Source organism: Eubalaena glacialis, chromosome Y (genome assembly GCF_028564815.1).
Source record: "Eubalaena glacialis isolate mEubGla1 chromosome Y, mEubGla1.1.hap2.+ XY, whole genome shotgun sequence".
NCBI classification, from domain to species: domain Eukaryota; kingdom Metazoa; phylum Chordata; class Mammalia; order Artiodactyla; family Balaenidae; genus Eubalaena; species Eubalaena glacialis.
The window spans coordinates 5,690,147-5,709,245 of record NC_083737.1 but is presented as its reverse complement, the minus strand read 5'-3'; the positions used below and the strand labels follow the sequence as shown (position 1 = coordinate 5,709,245).

Below are 19,099 nucleotides of genomic sequence, written 5' to 3'. Positions count from 1 at the left end.
AGTCAGAAAGAGAAGAACAAATATCGTATATTAACACATATATGTGGAACCTAGAAAAATGGTACAGATGAACTGGTTTGCAGGGCAGAAATAGGCACAGATGTAGAAAACAAACGTATGGACACCAAGGGGGGAAAACGGGGGTGGGTGGTGGTGGTGTCATGAATTGGGAGATTGGGATTGACATATATACACTAATATGTATAAAATAGATAACTAATAAGAACCTGCTGTATAAAAAAATAAACAATTCAAAAATTAAAAAAGTAAAATAAAGCTGACTTTTCTCATAGGTGTTGAATGGATGGAGTTTGATGTCCCAAAGGTGTTTGCTTTTTTTTTTCCTCTTGGGTAACGATCCAGGGTGGGTTTTATTTTTCCAGGAGCTCTGCTGATTGTCTTGGCTGGGGTTCCCCAGCATGCAGAGTCTGAGATGCAGATTTGGGAATATGTGGGGTGAGGGAAAGGGATGGGGCACCAGGACTGTGAACCAGGCCAGGCAGCATTGTGGGGCGGTTGGACTTAATTGCTCTGGACACCCTGGTGCCCTGTACAGTACATGTGAGCCAGCTGCCCAAGGGGGCTGGGGGATTTCTACTCCACCTCCCCTCGGGGGCTGGTGGCCGTGGATTCCCTGCACTGAACTGATTCTAGGGCGGCCAGTGGCCTTCTGGGACCAGAGGGAGGCTCAGTCACTGAAGCCAGGATCTGGCAGCTGGGATGTGGGCAGGAATGCTGAGGAGCGGGGCTTCGGGGCACAGCAGGGGCACCCTGACCTCAGGGAAATGAAGGGCTCTACAAACGTGGGGAGCAGTGGGGGGTGACTGTTCAATGAGCAGGTTTCTCAGCCTTGTTGGGAAAGGTTCCCATTCAGAAACGGAACGAGGTAGGGAGCTGAGATGCCTCTGCTGGGCTCTGACAATCCTGCATGCTTATCTCAAGCCATGTTGCTATGAACGGATGTATATCCCCTCAAAATTCATACGTTGAAGCCCTAACCCCCCAGAGTAGCTGTATTTGGGGTAAAGAAGTAATGAAGGTGAAATGAGGTTATAATATGGTATGGGGTCTGTCTGTCTGTCTCTCTCTCTCTCTCTTCGTCTCTCTCTCCACCACACAAGGGCACGTAGATAAGGTGGCATCTGTAAGCCAACAAGAGAGCCTCGCCGGGAACTGAGTCTGTCCACGCCCGATCTCAGACTCTCAGCCTCCAGACTGTGAGAAATAAATTTGCATTGTTTAAGCCGCCCAGTCTGGGGTGTTCTGTTACAGCAGCCTCAGCTGACTAATACCCACATCTGCGTGTTTTAAGATGATAAAGCCTGATGGTAAAATCAGCGGTACTTGGAGAGAAAGAATCATACTGATTGACGAATGAACACAGAGTGATATTAACTTAATATTGCAATCATATGGAGGATTTTTTTGTTTGAGTTTTTTTTTTTTTTGGCTATGCTGCACCACATGTGGGATCTTAGTTCCCCGAACAGGGACTGAACCCACGCTCTGCATTGGAAGTGCAGAGTCTTAGCCACTGAACCGCCAGGGAAGTCCTACACTGAAGGTATTTTATGAGTTGTATATATTTCTCTTAGAGCATCTCTTAAATTCCCCCTGAGCACACCTCACCAAGTCCCGTGATTTCTCTGCATCTGTCTCACTCTACTCACACAATATACCTCTTGCGTGTACACACACACACCCATCTCATTACACTCCTGTAAAACTGTCTTTTACAAGGATTGTGCTACGCCTTCTGGAATAGTTTCCAGTAGCATTTTAAAAAATGCTCTTCCCTTAATCCAATTTTCTTTGGATTGGATTAAATCCTTGCTTTTTTGCAAGACTAATTTAAATTGTTGGCACGAAAGACCCAGATGTCTCTCTTCGGTAAATGCTGAGCCGGCTTTGCTCACAGTACCGTTAGGAAGCAGCCCACAGCCAGCACTCCATGCTTCTCTGATGTGCCCTCCTGGCCACTGGAACATCAAGGGCAGGACTATCTTCACGTATTTCCCAGATGTCTGTTGCATAAACATCCTACCACACAGGCTTTTCCGTGTCCAGTAACATCAGCACCCCCCCTTTCTACGAATTTCCAGGGATGTGTTCCGGGCCCCCAAGCAGCCTGCAGCACAGCTCAGTGGTGATCAAGAAGGGCCCCTCCTGGGTGTGGAGGAAAGGGAACCCTCCTGCACTGCTGATGGGAATGTAAATTGATGCAGCCACTGTATAGAGGTTCCTCAAGAAACTAAATAAAGAGCTACCATATGACCCAGCAATCCCACTCCTGGGCATATATCCAGACAAAACTATAATTTGAAAAGATACATGCACCCCTACGTGCACTATTTACAATAGCCAAGACATGGAAGCAACCTAAATGTGCATCAAGACGAATGGATAAAGAAGATGTGGTACATATATATAATGGAATACTACTCAGCCATAAAAAAGAATGAAATCATGCCATTGGCAGCAACATGGATGGACCTAGAGATGATCATACTAAGTGAAGTAGTGATAAGTCTGACAGAGAAAGACAAACATCATATGATATCACTTATATGTGGAATCTAAAAAAGAATGATACAAATGAACTTATTTACAAAACAGAAATACACTCACAGACACAAAACAAACTTATGGTTACAAAAGGGGAAAGGGAGGGGGAGGGATAAATTAGGAGGTTGGGATTAGCAGATACACACTATATATAAAATAGATCATCAACAAGGACCTACTATGTAACACAGGGAACTATACTCGATATTTTGTAATAATAAGGAAAAATAACCTGCAAAATAACCCAAAACTGACTCACTTTGCTGGACACCTGAAACTAATGCATTATTGTAAATCAACTATAGTTCAATAAGAAAAAAAGAACTTCTCCCTCTGACATGAGCCATCATCCAGCCTCAAGGCTTACTGCCTCTGATAACTGGCATCTCACTGTGTCAGAAAAATCCTCTGAGATGCTGGACTTATTCCTAGGATCTGTGGTCCTCCCAGATCTGCATCCCCCATGCCAAAAGACCATGCAGTCACGACAGGGCAAGGCTGAGATACAATGATGCCCTCGTGGGCACTGGGCCACCCACGCCCATGTCCAGCTGGATTCCGATGACGGCTTAACATTCCCTTTCCCAGGGGCCTTTACGGGCTGATGGTCTGGAAGCTTTGATCTCATTTATCGGTGATGATCAATTTGGGATGAGGAATAAAAGAAGCCACAAGCCAAAGCTTGCCTTTCTTTGCTGGCTGGACCTGGGCCAGAGATGGAAAATACGCACTTTAGAATAAACTGGATTTTTAAAATACTGCTTAATAGCTCTCCTAGACATGCCTCACGATGAGCCAGTGCTTTCCAAACGAATACTTATCCCCAGCGTTTTTACCTGGTGCAGCTGGGTGGTTTTGGCCCAGGTCTGCCCTCGAAGGCCATTGCTTTTATCCTTTCCAACACAGATTAGAAGCAAATCAGATTATGGGAATGGCTGAGCTGCCTTCAGAGTAGTTAGGATGGGGGGTTTGGCATGTGCGTACGATATGGGAGGAGGGGGTGGTTTGCGGGATCTGTGGAGCTTGAAGACTGCATCAGGATTAGGGCTGGCAGGAACAGAAACCCTCAAACAACAGGGCTCAAAAATGATGGCAACGTGATTCCCTCTCACGTAAAGGTGACCCCGAGGAATGTGGCCAGGGCTGGTGTCAGTCCTCAGAAAGCAGGGTCCTTGCATCTCCCTACTCCTCCACCCCTAGTTACGGCCCCTGTCCTCATGGTGCAGGAGGATGGCTCCCCATTTCAGGGGGCACGTAGGAAGAAGAGGAGAGGAGGAGAGGAAAGGGTAAGCTGTATCTGTCTTTGAAGGAAGGTTCCTGGCATGTGGTAGGGGGAGTGGGCAGAGAGAGCTTTGCTTTGGGAAGGTCTGTGTATGAGTGATGGTGTCATTAATTATTAGCTCTGTGACCTTGGACGAGGCTCAACTTCTGTAACATGATGGTCATGATGATGATGATGATGATGACGGTGAGGATGGTGATGATGACGGTGATGGTGGTGAGGATGAAAATGATGATGATAATTGTGGTGATGGTGGTAATGATGATGATGGTGATGATAGTGATACTGTTGATGGTGGTAATGATGATGGTGGTGGTGATGGCTGTGATTATGGAGATGATGGTGATGGTAGTGATGATGACGACTGGTGGTGATGAAGGTGATAATTATGATAGTGGTGATGATGGTGGTGGTGATGATGATGGTGGTGGTGATGGTGATGACAGTGGTGAAGATTATCTTGATGATGAAATGATGTAGCCTCCTCACAGATGAGGCTAAATGAGACAAATGAGCTAAATTATACAGTCCCTTGAAAATTACAATGTGTTATACACATGACAGTTGTATAGCGGATCCATTTCTGATGAACATCTTTATTTTCTTGAAGGCTCACACTGCAAGACAACCTACTTCAGTTAATTAGAAGGCAACTATTTATAATTTATGTGTGTGTGTGTATGTGTGTGTGTGTGTGTGTGTGTTTATGCTTCAGGAGATAAATATAAATATATACCCACTGCATTTTATATAAAGACAGACATTCAGAAACACTACTCAGCTTGCAAATCAATGAAGTTAGAACACACCCATACCCCATATACAAAAATAAACTCAAAATGGCTTAAAGACTTAAATATAAGACATGACACCATAAAACTCCTAGAAGAGGGCTTCCCTGGTGGCGCAGTGGTTAAGAACCCACCTGCCAATGCAGGGGACACGGGTTCGAGCCCTGGTCTGGGAAGATCCCACATGCCGCGGAGCAGCTAAGCCCGTGCGCCACAGCTCCTGAGCCTGCGCTCTAGAGCCCGCAAGCCACAACTACTGAGCCCGCATGCCACAACTACTGAAGCCTGCGCGCTTAGAGCCCGTGCTCCGCAACAAGAGAAGCCACTGCAATGAGAAGCCCGCGCACCGCAACGAAGACCCAATGCAGCCAAAAATAAATAAATAAAAGTAAATTTTTAAAAACTCCTAGAAGAGAATGTATGCAAAACATTCTCTGACATAAATCGCACCAATGTCTTCTTAGGTCAGTCTCCCAAGGCAATAGAAATAAAAGCAAAAATAAACAAATGGGACCTAATCTAACTTACAAGCTTTTGCACAGCAAAGGAAACCATTAACAAAATGAAAAGTCAACCTATGGACTGGGAGAAAATATTTGCAAACGATAGGACTGACAAGGGCTTAATTTCCAAAATATACAAACAGTGTACACAACTCAACAACAAAAAACAACATAATCGAAAAATGGGCAGAAGACTTAAATAGACATTTCTCCAAAGAAGACATCCAGATGGCCAACAGGCACATGAAAAGATGCTCAGCATTGCTAATTATTAGAGAAATGCAAATCAAAACTGCAGTGAGGTACCACCTCACACCAGTCAGAATGGCCATCATCAAAAAGTCTACAAACAATAAATACTGGAGAGGGTGTGGAGAAAAGGGAACCCTCCTATGCTGTTGGTGGGAATGTAAATTGGTACAGCCACTGTGGAGAACAGTATGGAGGTTCCTTAAAAACCTAAAAACAGAGCTACCATGTGACCCAGCAATCCCACTCCTGGGCATATATCCAGAGAAAACTCTAAATCGAAAAGATACATGCACCCCTATGTTCATAGCAGCACTATTTACAATGTCCAAGACATGGAAACAACCCAATCAACAGATGAATGGATAAAGAAGATGTGGTACATATATACAATGGAATATTACTCAGCCATAAAGAAGAATGAAATAATGCCATTTGCAGCAACATGGATGGACCTAGAGATGATCATACTAAGTGAAGTAAGTCAGAGAAAGACAAATATCATAAGATATCACTTATATGTAGAATCTAAAAAATGATACAAATGAACTTATTTACAAAACAGAAACAGACCCACAGACATAGAAAACAAAGTTATGGTCACCAATGGGGAAAGGGTGGGGAGGGATAAATTAGGAGTTTGGGATTAACACATACATACTATTATATATAAATAGATAAGCAACAATGACCTACTATATAACACAGGGAACTATATTCAATATCTTGTAATAACCTATAATGGAAAAGAATCTGAAAAATGTATACATATGTATAACTGATTCACTTTGCTGTACACCTGAAACTAACACAATACTCTAAATCAACTCTACTCCAATTAAAAAAAACACTACTCAGAAAAGACAAGTTTTATTTTCCCAAACTTGTCTTCACATGAGACAGACGTGGTGCAGTTTTACACTGTATCCAGATTATTTGCTGCATCTGTTTATCACACCTTGGATGGGAAGTACTAATTTCTGTCTCCCTGGTACCTGGGTGAGTGTCTAACGCCTACACCATGCTCCACAAAAGCCTTGCGTTGAATTAAATTCTGCAATACTGTTAATGAGCCAGATCAAGGTGGTGGGTATGGGGGAGAGCTGGAGAATGCAAGGCGAGAGAGCGAGAAGAAACAGAACCATCAAGAACAGGGTAGCCTCAGGGAGGAAAAGAGGAGCCCAGATAACCACGCAGATTCCCTCCATCTGTTAACGCCGTTCATCAGCAAGTCCCCAGTGAGCCTGCTTCTCATCAGCCCACCTCCATCTCCTGCCTGGTCCAAGACGCTGGACATCTGTCCCCGGACAACTCCAACATCCGGGACCTGCCACCAATCCCTCCTGCGTCACTGTCGTCCACACAGCAGTCAGACTGATCCTGTTTGTACCCAGGTCAGGTTTCGCAACTGACCTTCCCCCAGAAGCAGAGCCTGGGTTGAGGGTTGAATGCAGGGAGGGGCAGGGAGCTCCAGCAGTGGGATGGGGAGGTCACACAAGGAAGGAAAGTAGCCAAGGAGGGGGGAATTATCAAGCCAGCCACACCCAGGTGACTGGAGCATAATATCATGGTGATGCTCTGAGAAGCTCCGTAGAAACACTTTCCTCGGGTGATCCTGGCTGAGAGGTGTGTGAGCTGGGGTATTTATACCCTGTGTTCAGTAGTTACCAGCAGGGCTATGTGCCTTTCCCAGATTTGCAGCTTGTCTCTCCCATGGGCCCCCTGTGTTCCAGAAAGCAGGGTAGGTATCCAACGAAGAGTCAGGGCTTGCATTGGAAGACAGGTCGCTGTTCATGGAAATGGCAAGGAATTCCCAGCAGTTGTGGGTAGACCACCACCAGCATCGGCTCCATCCGAGAAAAACCTCCAGTGGCTCCCATCTCGCTCATGATAAACTCCAAAATCCAAGTAAGATAACAAGACCTGCCCCGTCCGTCTGACCTCAGCCTCCTGCACACACGCCTGCTCAAGCTGCATCCCTCCGTGCTGGACCATCGCTGTTCTACCATCCGCACAGCCTGCTCCTGGCTGGGGCACAGCTGTCCTTTCCCTTCCTCACCTCATCCAGGTCTCTGGACAAATGTCACCCCACATAGAAGCCCTCTCCGGCCACAGTGCCGCAAGGGCTCCTCTGGTCAGTCTGTCCTCTCCCCGCTCTACCTCAGAACACTCACGACCATGTTGTAAAAACACATTGTGCGTTTCATCTACTTGCATCTCCACTCACTGTCTGCTTTTCCCCCCGGGATGGACATTGAGAAGGAATTGACCTGGCCTGTTCACTGGAGCCAGAATGGTGACCAGCACAGAGAACCCCTTAATAGATAAATACTTGTTGAGTTAATACATGAAAGAGGGTGAACCAAGGAAGGAGGAAGAGAAGGTCTGTGGGACCTCAGGACTTACGAGGTTGATTCTGCCATGCACCATCTTTGATTTGGAGGCAGGTGGGTTTAGACCCTTTGTTCCTGGAACCATGGTCACCAGGTGATCACAGAAGAGGATTTTGGAGTCTTTCCGGTAAACAGGAGAAGCTCTGCCTCTGGTCAGTGGAGGGACCGTGACTTGATTACTTAATCTCTCTAAACTTAAGTTCCTTAACCTGTGAAATGGGAGATACATCATCCCTTTGTCAACAGAGCATTGTAAGCATTTAGTGGAGCCACTGGTACTCAGTGGGCATGTAATCCACACTGGTTTTTCACTCTGTTACCACCCTCCATTAGCTGCTCATGAGGGTGACTTAGGAGGGGGCTGGGGGAGTACTTTTCTCATGTTGCTTTTGACAACTACAAATGGGCACTTGCCGTCTACCTCTACGAGGATTAAATCAAGAGCCGCTGCAGCTGCTGACCTTCAACACCCCCGGAAAGCAGTTCAGGGTGGAGATCAGGAATGAGGCCCTCTGTGCTCTGGGTAAAACTGGCGGGACTTCAGATAGATACTTTCAGGAGACGATTTTATGAGCCCAATGCTTGCATCTCCTCGTATCCAGAAAAGCACTAAAATCCTTCCTGGTGACATCTCCGCGTGACTAGCAGAAACCTTCTGCAAAAATATGTGCTTGATTGCATGTACTCCCCCTTCGCCAAAATCCCATATATACTGACCCCCCCTCCTACCTCTTTGTGGCAGTTCTCAGAGCTGTCTGAGGTGCTGTCTCCCTGGCTATAGCCCTCATTTTGCCCCAAATAGAACTTAGCTCACAACTCTCATGTTGTGCTTTCTTTTTTTCCAAGTCGACACTTTCCAAGAGGAATATTGGCGATTGGGCGTGGAGCGCACAAAGCAAGCAGGGTTTGTGCCCGCTGCAGGGGATGAGGGCTTCTCTCCTTGCTTTCTGCACTGAATATCATGCAACCAACTTTTGGGCGTGGGTCCAGCAGGATCCAGGCAAGGACCCCTCCCTTTCCTTAGCTTCTTAGTGGTTAACACATAAGGCGTCGGGTAGCTCTGGAGCCATCAGAAATCACAGCACAGTTTCCCACCAACTGTGAGGTCCCAGCGTGGCTTTCACGAGTGGCGGCTTGCAAACCACACCAGGAACGCTGCCAGAGCAAACCTGTGCGAACACACCCCCAAGCCTGCTGCTGGAAGTAGTTCCCAGTAAACACGGAGAAATCTGTACCCCGACTTTTCTCCTATTTCTCAGCACGAGCATTTTAATCACCAAGTTACAGTCTATCAGTTACAGTCTATACGAGCTATGCTTGTATTTACCTGATATTTCCCTCTGCTGAGATATTTACGTTGGGCATTTGTTTTCCTGGGGCTGCTGTAATAAAATACCCCACACCCGGTGGCTTAACACAACAGGAATTTATTCTGTCTCACTGTTGGAGACAGCTTTGGACTCATATTTATTTATTCCCTCTCAATTTTGGAAATCATATATATATATATATATTTATATATTTTATATAAATATAATTAAATATACATACGTATAAATATAAATATATATATACACATGGTACCCGTAAAATGGTAGCTCATATAAGTTAATTATATTACCAGCTAATATAATTTAATTTTCACATGCATGACTACGGCATCTAGAGGAATAGAATTTGGGGTTAATTTTAGGGTTTTTCAAGTCAGCAGTGCCAGGTATATGGGCTCAGAGCTCTAGGGGTTGGCCATGGCCTGGTCCACATAAACCAAGATAGATTTCCACACAGCCCACCAAATTCTGATTTCATTATTGTTCCTTCCTTGAATTTGGTCATGGTCCTCTGCCGTCAGCTGTCAACTGAAAAAAGTGCACAACCTAAAAGGTGAGAATTATGTTTTATTTAATGACCTTACTGAGGACTTAAGCCCGGGATGCAGCCTCTCAGGTAGCTCTGGGGGACTGTTCCAAAGAGGTCAGGGAGCAGCCAGGGTATATAGGGGTTTTTGCAACAAAAACCAAGTAATCCAAACATCAAAAGATTATTAAAGAAACCAGACATCTCAAGAGAATGAATGTAGCGCTTTTCTATGTATGGGAAGATGCAAGAGTCTGGGCTCACTGAAATCATTCCTCTGATGTGCACCTTAACTCTCAAGGGCCAGAATCCTGTTTTTCTCCATCCTTAATCCCCTCAGGGGGCACCACTGGGGGCGGCTGCGGTGGCTGAGGGCTTGATGGCCTCAACGTCCTTTGTTTACTGATATGACAGGTGACATATTTTTGTCCACACAGCCATGCCTTCTGTTTCTCTTTTCCATGCATCCTCTTCAAGACCAATGCACTGAAATAATTCTGCAAGGGCAGGAGTGGAAGACACACTGTAGCCCTTTGGTTGGTTGTCAACGAGGCACAGTCAACGAATGCAGCGGAGGGCGTAGCTGGGTGTTATGAGTGGTTTTGTGTGCCTGGACTTTTGACAGCGGGTAGGAGTCTGTTTACTTAAGTTGTGTCTCCATCCTGGCTGCCTGGCGCATTGCCTCCTCATGCCACACCACGAGAGCATTTTAATCGGGGCGAATACTTTGGTCGAAGCCTTGGGAACGTGCGCTCGCTGGCCATAACGTGATCTCGTGTGCTGAATGAGCTTCTCGCCTGATTACACAAAGCTAACGCCCCAGAAGACACCCTGGGTGGCCACAACTTTCCAGCGCACCTGGCCTCTAGGAGGTTGGGCAACACCTTACTTAGAGGATACACACGGACTAACAGAAGCTCAGGTGAAGACGCTCCACAGAGACCAGAAATCAAGAAACTTGTTTGTGCCTGGTTCAGCGTTGTCTGGGGTTTCGGAGGATGAAGGTCTATACGCTGATGCTCCAAGTGTGGTCCATACACAAGCACCATCAGCCTTACCTGGGAGCTTCTTAGAAATGCAGAAATCTCAGCCCCGCCCCAGACCTGCTGGGTCAGAATCGGATTTTCACAAGACCCCCCAGGGAATCATGGACACAGTAAAGTTTGAGAAGCCTGAAGTAGTCTCTGATATCTTTTGCCTCATTTCTGCAAAAATAATCTGTGGAGAAAAAATATGTTTTGCCACAAAATGCACCAGGGTGCGCCATCATGTTTTTCAGACTTTATGAGGAAGGCTGTACACGGGTCCATTAGGATACAGAACAGGTGGTGATGTCTGTACCTTTAAGCAACTATAAAATTCCAAGTAAATGAGGCAGAAACATGTGGGAATTTTACCAAATCAGGCATTTGGCTTGGCAAGGAATATTGTTAATGAGGCATGGCCCTGTCGAGTGAGGAAGCACAGCAATGAAGTATCTGTCTGAGAGGTTCGGGCTCTTGCCCCCTAGCCAAGTCTTCAGTCATTTTGTCATGGCTCTCTCTCTTCCTGAATGGGGAATAGGTATGTGATGGCTGATTTTATGGGTCAATGTGGCTGAGCCACGGTACCTAGATCTATGGTCAAACATGATTCTGGATGTTTCTGTGAGAGTGTTTTTTTGGTATGAGATTAACTTTTAAATTGGTGCACTTTGAGTAAAGCAGGTTGCCCTCCCTAGTGTGGGTGGGCCTCATCTAATCAGTTGAAGGCATCAAAAGAATAAAGACTGGATCTTCCCTGAGCAAAAAGGAATTCTGCCAGCAGACAGTCTCTGGGCTTTGGCTGCAACATCAGCTCTTTCCTGGGGTCTTCAGCCTGCTGGTCTACCCTGGAGATTTTAGACTTGCCAGTCCCCATGACTGCATGAGCCAATTCCTTGAAATCTCTCTCTCTCTCTCTTTCTGTAGATAGATAGATAGATATAGGTATAGGTATAGATATAGATAGAGGATTGATAGGTGGATAGATAATAGATACAGAGAGATAGAGGTACAGATATAGATATAAATGGATAGATGATTGATAGATACCAGAGTAGATAGATAGATAGATACACAGATGTAGATGAAAGGTGGATGGATAGATAGATGGATGATAGATAGATGATGGATAGGTAGATAGATAATAGAGATAGATTAGATGGATGATAAATGAGTAGATAGGTAGGTAGGTAGATAGATAAATGATGGATGGATGGATAGATGATAGATGAATGGATAAATAGATGATACATGAATAGATGACAGATGATAGGTAGATAGGTAGATAGATAGATGATAGATAGTTAGATCCTGCTGATTCTGTTTCCTTGCAGAACCCTGACAAATACAACACCTGAGTCCACTGCGGGCTGGTATTAGGCAGGATGCCTGAAGGGGTGACAGATGACCCAACTGTAAGGATTCCAGCCTGAATATCTCCCAGGTGCAGCCAGAAACTTGACAATTGTCACTTGATAGGTTAAGACTAAAGGACTTAAATGGCTTAACATGGATAATCAGCCACTTGGTGATAGAATCCCTGCCTTTTGCCCAAATTTCATCTCTTTCTTCTCCCAGCTATTCCCGCTCTATGATCCACACTCCCCACCCCCAGACCCTTCCCTGCATCTGCCCTGAACCAGCCTGAACTTCTTCAGATTCTTAAGAGAAGAACCGGTCTTCCTGTCTGGACCCTCTACTGCCCTCCACCTCGTGGCTGGCTACTTCCTACTCCCCTTAAGGTGTTAGCTTAGCTGTCTCTGGAGAGCCTTTTCTGACCCCTGCATGCAGAGGACTGTATCTGTAAACATCTGCACTGTTATTTCAAACTTAAAAATCCATTTACTGATAATTCACTTTTCCAAAATTTTAAAGCAAACATCAAAAATGAGAACAAAATAAATCCACCCAGGATTCACCAGCCCTTAAAGGATAGGGGAAAAAAAGCCCTAAATAGAATGCCTGCCAATGTTTTTCCTTATTCTTAATGTCTGAGCTGTTGCACTTTTCCAGGGTTCCATCTTTCTCACTGATTAGAGGAGAAAGGAAACTGTGGAAGACCCGTGAGGGTTAATTTCGTGTTTCAACTTGACTAGTCATGGGGCACCCGGATATTTGGTTAAACATCATTCTGGGTGTGTGATACCAAAAGGCCCATTTCTCCCATCCCAGGGGTCTGTGGGCAGGGCTCCAGGGTAAAGAAAAAGACATTACATTGGAAATGGTTCCAAATGCAAGAATCTGGCCCTTTGGGGGACATGCGATAATTAATCACCGTCTTCTTAATGTCCCCCTTTTGCTACATTGGAAAGAAAAAGAATAAGCTTTCTGACCTCACCTGTATGGGGAAAGTTGTGTATGATAAATATTTCAAAATACACTGAGACAGGTTGTCCAATGAGTAGATGTAAAATATACTTTTACTAAATGTACTTTAATAGTTATGCTTTTAATGAAGTATAACAAAGTATATTAGTGCGTGTGTGTATGTCTGTATAAGTTGTGTGTGTGTGTGGTAAAGGGATGGATGTTTATATACGTATGTGTTTGTGTGTTATACACACAGAAACGCACCTACAACTAACGATTCCACACGTCATGTAAGTGCATAAATCCAAGCCCAATAGTCATTGAGATGTTCTTGGCATTAAAAGGGCTCAAACACGGTCATGTTGCCGAATATATCATGGAGCTGGTGTGGACTTTTGTTTTTCCATCTGAAAGTGGAGGTCCCCAAAGTCCCTTCACGGTCCGACCACCTGTCACCCTGGTGGAAACCAGAGAGAGGATCTAAGTCATAAGCGACCTATATCAGGAAGATGCAAACTCCCTCAGGAGCCAGCCCTGCAGGACTCACAGCCCTGGGTAGAGCAAACAAGACGAGACCAGGCTCACCTTGCAGAGAGCACACGGGGGAGGGGGTGGGAGGTCTGCGACCAGGCTGCTTGCAAACACCCGGTACTGAATTGTGATGCAGACGGGTCTCCCATGAGGTTACCAAACGAGCTCAGCTCGGCTCCCACAGATGCTGTAACATCCTCAGGCTGCAAAGCTCCCTGGGGCTCCCTGGCTGCGGTCACTGTGGTCACGAGAGCTGTCCAGGGGTGAAGGAAGAATTGCAAAGCTGCACTGAGAGCCCATTTAGATGACAGCCTACTCCTAATGAGGAACGGCTTTCTCGTGGGGTCTCTCTGCCTCTCGAGAAGGAGAGGAATGGCATTTGGTGGCAAGATGCCATCGGTTTAACCATTTTCTCAATGGTTTGTCACAATCCTTGGATTCAAACATCTCTTTCATAGCAAACAAAAACTGTAGACTTTTCTCCTGGAGCATCCAAATATAGACACATGTGCGTCATCCGTAATCTTGAAGGTGCGTGTCTTTGGAGGTGATTTCTTGCCCCATTTCTCCCCGGACGTGATGGCCCTCAGTGGTGGAGAATTCTTTGAAGACAGGAGGCATGCCTCCTTTTGTGTTGTTTTGGGTTTTTATTTTTATTTTTTAGAAAGTGTGTTTTAATTCCTTATGTCTCCTAAGCAGGGCCAAGCATAGAAGACGCAGGGGTGAGACTGTGCCTGGTACCAGCTGTGCGAGCTTGGGCAGGTCACTCCGCCTCTCAGAGGCCGGGACGGGTCACATAAAGGCACGGCGAGGGTCCACTGAGTTCAGCCGGTGAGAACTCCTATAGCTGCACCCGGCCCCTGGCACAGCTTACATGCGGGACTGTTGTTAGTGATGACGGTGTGGAGACCGTAATGACCACAATGAATACTGCAACTAGTGCTAGTGTAACTACTACAACTATCACATTTACTACTACAACTGTAGCATTTACCACTATGACAACTACTACTACCATTACTGCTGCTACGATTGTGACTACTGCTACAATGAATGCAGCAGTTAGTACTGGTGTAATTACTACTACAACCATGAGGTTTACTACTACAACTGTACTATTTACTGCTACAACTACTACCCCTGCTGCTGCTACAAATGCTACTACCACTATAATGACTATAGCAATTTGTACTACTACAACTGCTACTATTATTATTCTTACAAGTACAGCAATTCCGATGACTACAACAATGACTGCTACTACTGTAGTAGTTACTACTATCACAGCTACTATAATTTTCACTACTGCTACACCTACTGCTGTTACAATTAGTACTGCTACAACTCTTACTGTCACAACTCTTATTACTACAACTACAACAGTTGCTACTGCTATAAAAGGTACCCCTCCTAAACCACCACTACAACTATTACATTTACTGCTACAGTTACAATTACTACAACTACTATGATTACAAACACTACTATAATTATTAGCAGTGCCATAACTATTACAGCAATTAGTACTGGTATAATTACTACTACAACTCTCAGGGTTACTATCACAACTGTAACACTTACTACTACTACAATTACTACTACCACTGCTGCTACAATTGTGACTATTGCAACAATGACTACAGCAATTAGTGCTACTACAACTGCTACTATTATTATTACAAGCACAGCAATTCTGACGATGACTACTACTACAATTATTGCTATGGCTACAGCTACTGCTATGACAGCAAAATGGTACTACTAGGACTACTACAGCTACTACTGTTACTATCACAACTACTACAATTATTGCTACAGCTACAATGACTGCTACAACTATTAGTATCACAACTCCTATTACTACCACAACTACAACAGTTGCTAGTGCTACAAAAACTACTATTATTACAATGGCTACTACAATTATTACTACTGCTCCAACTACAATGATTACAATTAGTACTACTACAACCATCACTACAACTATTATGTCTATGACTACAATTTTAACAATTACTACAATACTACTACTATTACAAACACTACTATAATTATTACTAGTGCTACAATGACAATTATTGCAACCATTAGTGGTACTACAATTACTACTACAACTATTACATTTACTACTACAATTATAACAATTACCAGTACCACTATTACTACTATTACAATTGTTACTGTGGCTACAACTACAATTACTACAACAACTAGTTCTATGATAACGATTACTACTAGACCTAGTGCTATTACTACTGCTAAACTGCTTCTATAATTATGTCTCCTCCTCCTCCTCCTCCTACAACGATAGGTACTACTTCAAATACTACTACTACTACAACTATTTTTACAAGTATCGCAGCTACAACTTCTGTAACAACTATCAATACTACTATTACTAGCATTGCTACTACAATGACTACAATTATTGCTACTACAACAATTATTGCCCCTATTGTTACTACTGCTACTACAATTATTGCTACTACAACTATTGCCACTCTTGTTACTACTGCTAGGCTAACGACTACTACAAGTATTGTTACTATTAATACAACAACTATTGCCGCTATTGTTACTACTGCTACTACGACTACTACTCCTATTCCAATCATTGCTACAACTACTACTGCTATTATTACTACTACTGTTAAAGAAAAAGCAGAGCAGGACAGAAAAAGTGGTAAAAACAGACTTCATTCAGGACTAGTGCAATAGGGCAAAGAGAGCTCAGTATAGAGCCAGACTCAACTGCAAAGGCAGCGTGGGCAAGTGGGGATTTATAGCCATGGAGCAGGTGAGGGTCAGTGGATGGAAAACTACTAACAGGAAAATTAGGGGTGAGGGGTTTCTGGCTAAACTGACCTCACAGGATTCCTGCTGAAGGCAGGGCAGGGTGACCAGACATCACCTGAGGGCGTGGGGCGTGGAGGGTGAGGAACCTGATCAGATATTGAGATGAGCAGATATGAAGTTGACCAGACATGGAGATGACCAGATATGAAGGGTGTGGGTTCTGGTTAAACCGACTAAGCATGGCTCTTGCTAAAATTGGACAATGCAGAAATGTACACAAAAGTCCAAACATCAGACCTCACTGAAGAATTTAGGGGAGCCTGAGAGAGTCTGGTTGAGGAGACAATTTCTGTCACCACAACGACTACTAATATAGCTTCTGCTATTAAGAGGAGCTCCTACTGCTTCTCGGTGGAAGACCCTCAAGTCAGAGACCAGGGAGGTGAGAACCTTGGCTGCTACACAGCGTTCTGTGACCGCTTCCCTGGGCACTTCCCGGCAGAACCCAGATGACTCTCCACCAGGGGTTCTGGGTATTTCTTCCCTAGAAGGAATTTCTGCCCTCCATCTCTAAAATTCTAGACCTTAGGGGTTTTCCAATAGATGGTGACCACGTTCGGAAATTAACCATTGGCCCCAACACTTAAATACAAGTCATTTCCTTTTCCTGCGCCTGATACTGTCTGAATTAGCATCCAGACTCTTCCACGTTTACGAACTCTGTGACCTTGACGCTGACTCAAGCATTGTGCCTCAATTTTCTCATTTATAAATATCGGCCGGAAGACTGTCTTCCTTCAAGGGCTGTAGTGAAGATGCTGCAAGTTAAGACATGTCCTGTGCCCTGAGCAGGGCTTAAATCCTAGATATCGTGGTCGAGTACTTGATTGTATTCTGTTCTCATTTTGTGCCTGACTCTCACATATAATTCATGTGCAGCAAAGGCTCCATGGATTGGCTGAACTGCTCTTGACCCAGCTATGACTCAGACCCAAATGGGCCTCAGGTGGCCCTGCCGTATGGTACCCTCCCTCCTGGTTCCGAGTCCCAGTTGGACCCGAGAAAGTATGTCATAGGGAAATCCTAAGTTGAATCTCTGTCTCGGAAGACCCACTGCAGAGGATGGTCACCATGATTAATATGGCAGGGGATTACCTACCTCATCCCCTCAACACCTGTAGGTCAAGGTCAGTGTTAAGAAGCATATTTTCCACTAAGCAGCTCATGAATACACACACCGTTTACTGACACACACAAGGGCACTCACCAGGGACTGAGTCAACGATTCTGCAGATGGCACGGGAGTTCGTCTCTGTGGATTTGGACCATCCCACTTCCATTTTCTGCGTATTCAATAGGGTCTTCCATAAAGTTGAGGGACTGAGTTTCTGAAATGATGAAAAGGATAAAACATTTCAGCAGATTCATGGATGCCTGGTTCTTAAAATATCCTGTCTTAGATAGATCTCCTTCCCATACAATTGTAATTTTTTCTTTGTAGCACATGCCAGTTGAGGATTTTAGCAAATACTTTAATTCTTAGAAAGGTTTTCAATTCCAAATTTTCATGTGGGAAGACTTGTCCGCCTCTTTAAGGAGCACTAATCTACAGAGGAAAGGATCAAACACATTACAATCAACTCATTTTGATTTTGTCCCTCAGAGAAGACTATGCAAATTGTTTAGTCATCATCAGAAAATCCTATTAAAGATATTTTATCCCTGTTCCATGGCTTGATAGATTGAAGACAAGGATGACTTGGCTGTGCCCTGATTTTGTGTGTGTGTGTGTGTGTGTGTGTGTGTGTTCAAAACCCTTTAATTTCCTTAAGGGAATTTTACTATAGAATTTCAGGCTAAAGACAGAAGCCAACAGTACCTATACAGAAATTGTATTCTAAGTCAGGAGTTTTGTTTTGTTTTGTTTTTGTTTTGTTTTTTGTTTTTGTTTTTTTCGACTTCATGGATTTAATTTTTAAAGAAAAGTTTGTCAAAATCCAACCTTTGTTAAATACACATGTAAAACTAACTTGATTTTGTGCCCTGACTTTTGAAAAACTTTTGAAAATCATCATCTGTTTTGCTTTCTGGTTTTTGATGTCTTTTTGAAGTGTGGATCAAGAATCACCCCCTCTTTACGCTTTCTAACCGCTCTGGAGGCAAATAATTTGCATAACACAAAAAATGTTCGATTCAGGGGATAAATCTATTTGGCTGCAGGATTCATTCGTTTCCTTAGAAAGTGGTTTCCTCTCCACCTCTCCTGAGTCTGCAGCACCGCACGGTTACCAAGTAGAATATAGTTAATTGTATTAACGGTATTGAAAATTAACACTACTTTGGGAGTGATAGATAATTCTATAATGGTTTCACTGAGGAATTTTTAATAATGATTTTCTTCCCCTCATCAGTGCTTGGAGGTCCAATAACATTGTGTCATTTCTTGTGGCTGAGATGAAATGAAGCCAAACCAGTCCTGGCTCTTCTGTTATTTTTATCTTTCCATGAGCACTTGTAGAGTATTCTTTATCTTGTTTGACAATGCTACCAGAACATGTCTAGAATTGGTTTTCTTTCAAATTTTCACTGAGAAGTCAGTATGCAGTCATTTTTCTATTTCTTTGGCTTAAAACATTTACCTTCTATCATTTCTATAATTACTGCTTCTGGTCCGTCTATCCCATATTCCTTTGTAGGAAATCCTTTTTCACAGATTGGCTTTGGCGATTCTTCTTAACGTCTCAAAATTGATCTTTTTTTTTTTTTTTTTCCCCTTAAGCATTTTAAACTTCCCTCTGCA

At 44.0% G+C, this 19,099-nt stretch overlaps 1 long non-coding RNA gene across 1 annotated transcript in view; it reads right to left on the bottom strand.

Annotated features, from left to right (window-relative positions):
* The window catches only part of LOC133082924 (uncharacterized), a 130,757-nt gene that overhangs the window by 10,060 nt on the left and 101,598 nt on the right, over nt 1-19,099 (bottom strand). The window contains exon 4 of the long non-coding RNA XR_009699084.1: nt 17,567-17,687. This is a non-coding gene — a long non-coding RNA (uncharacterized LOC133082924). The remainder of the gene's footprint in view (nt 1-17,566; nt 17,688-19,099) is intronic.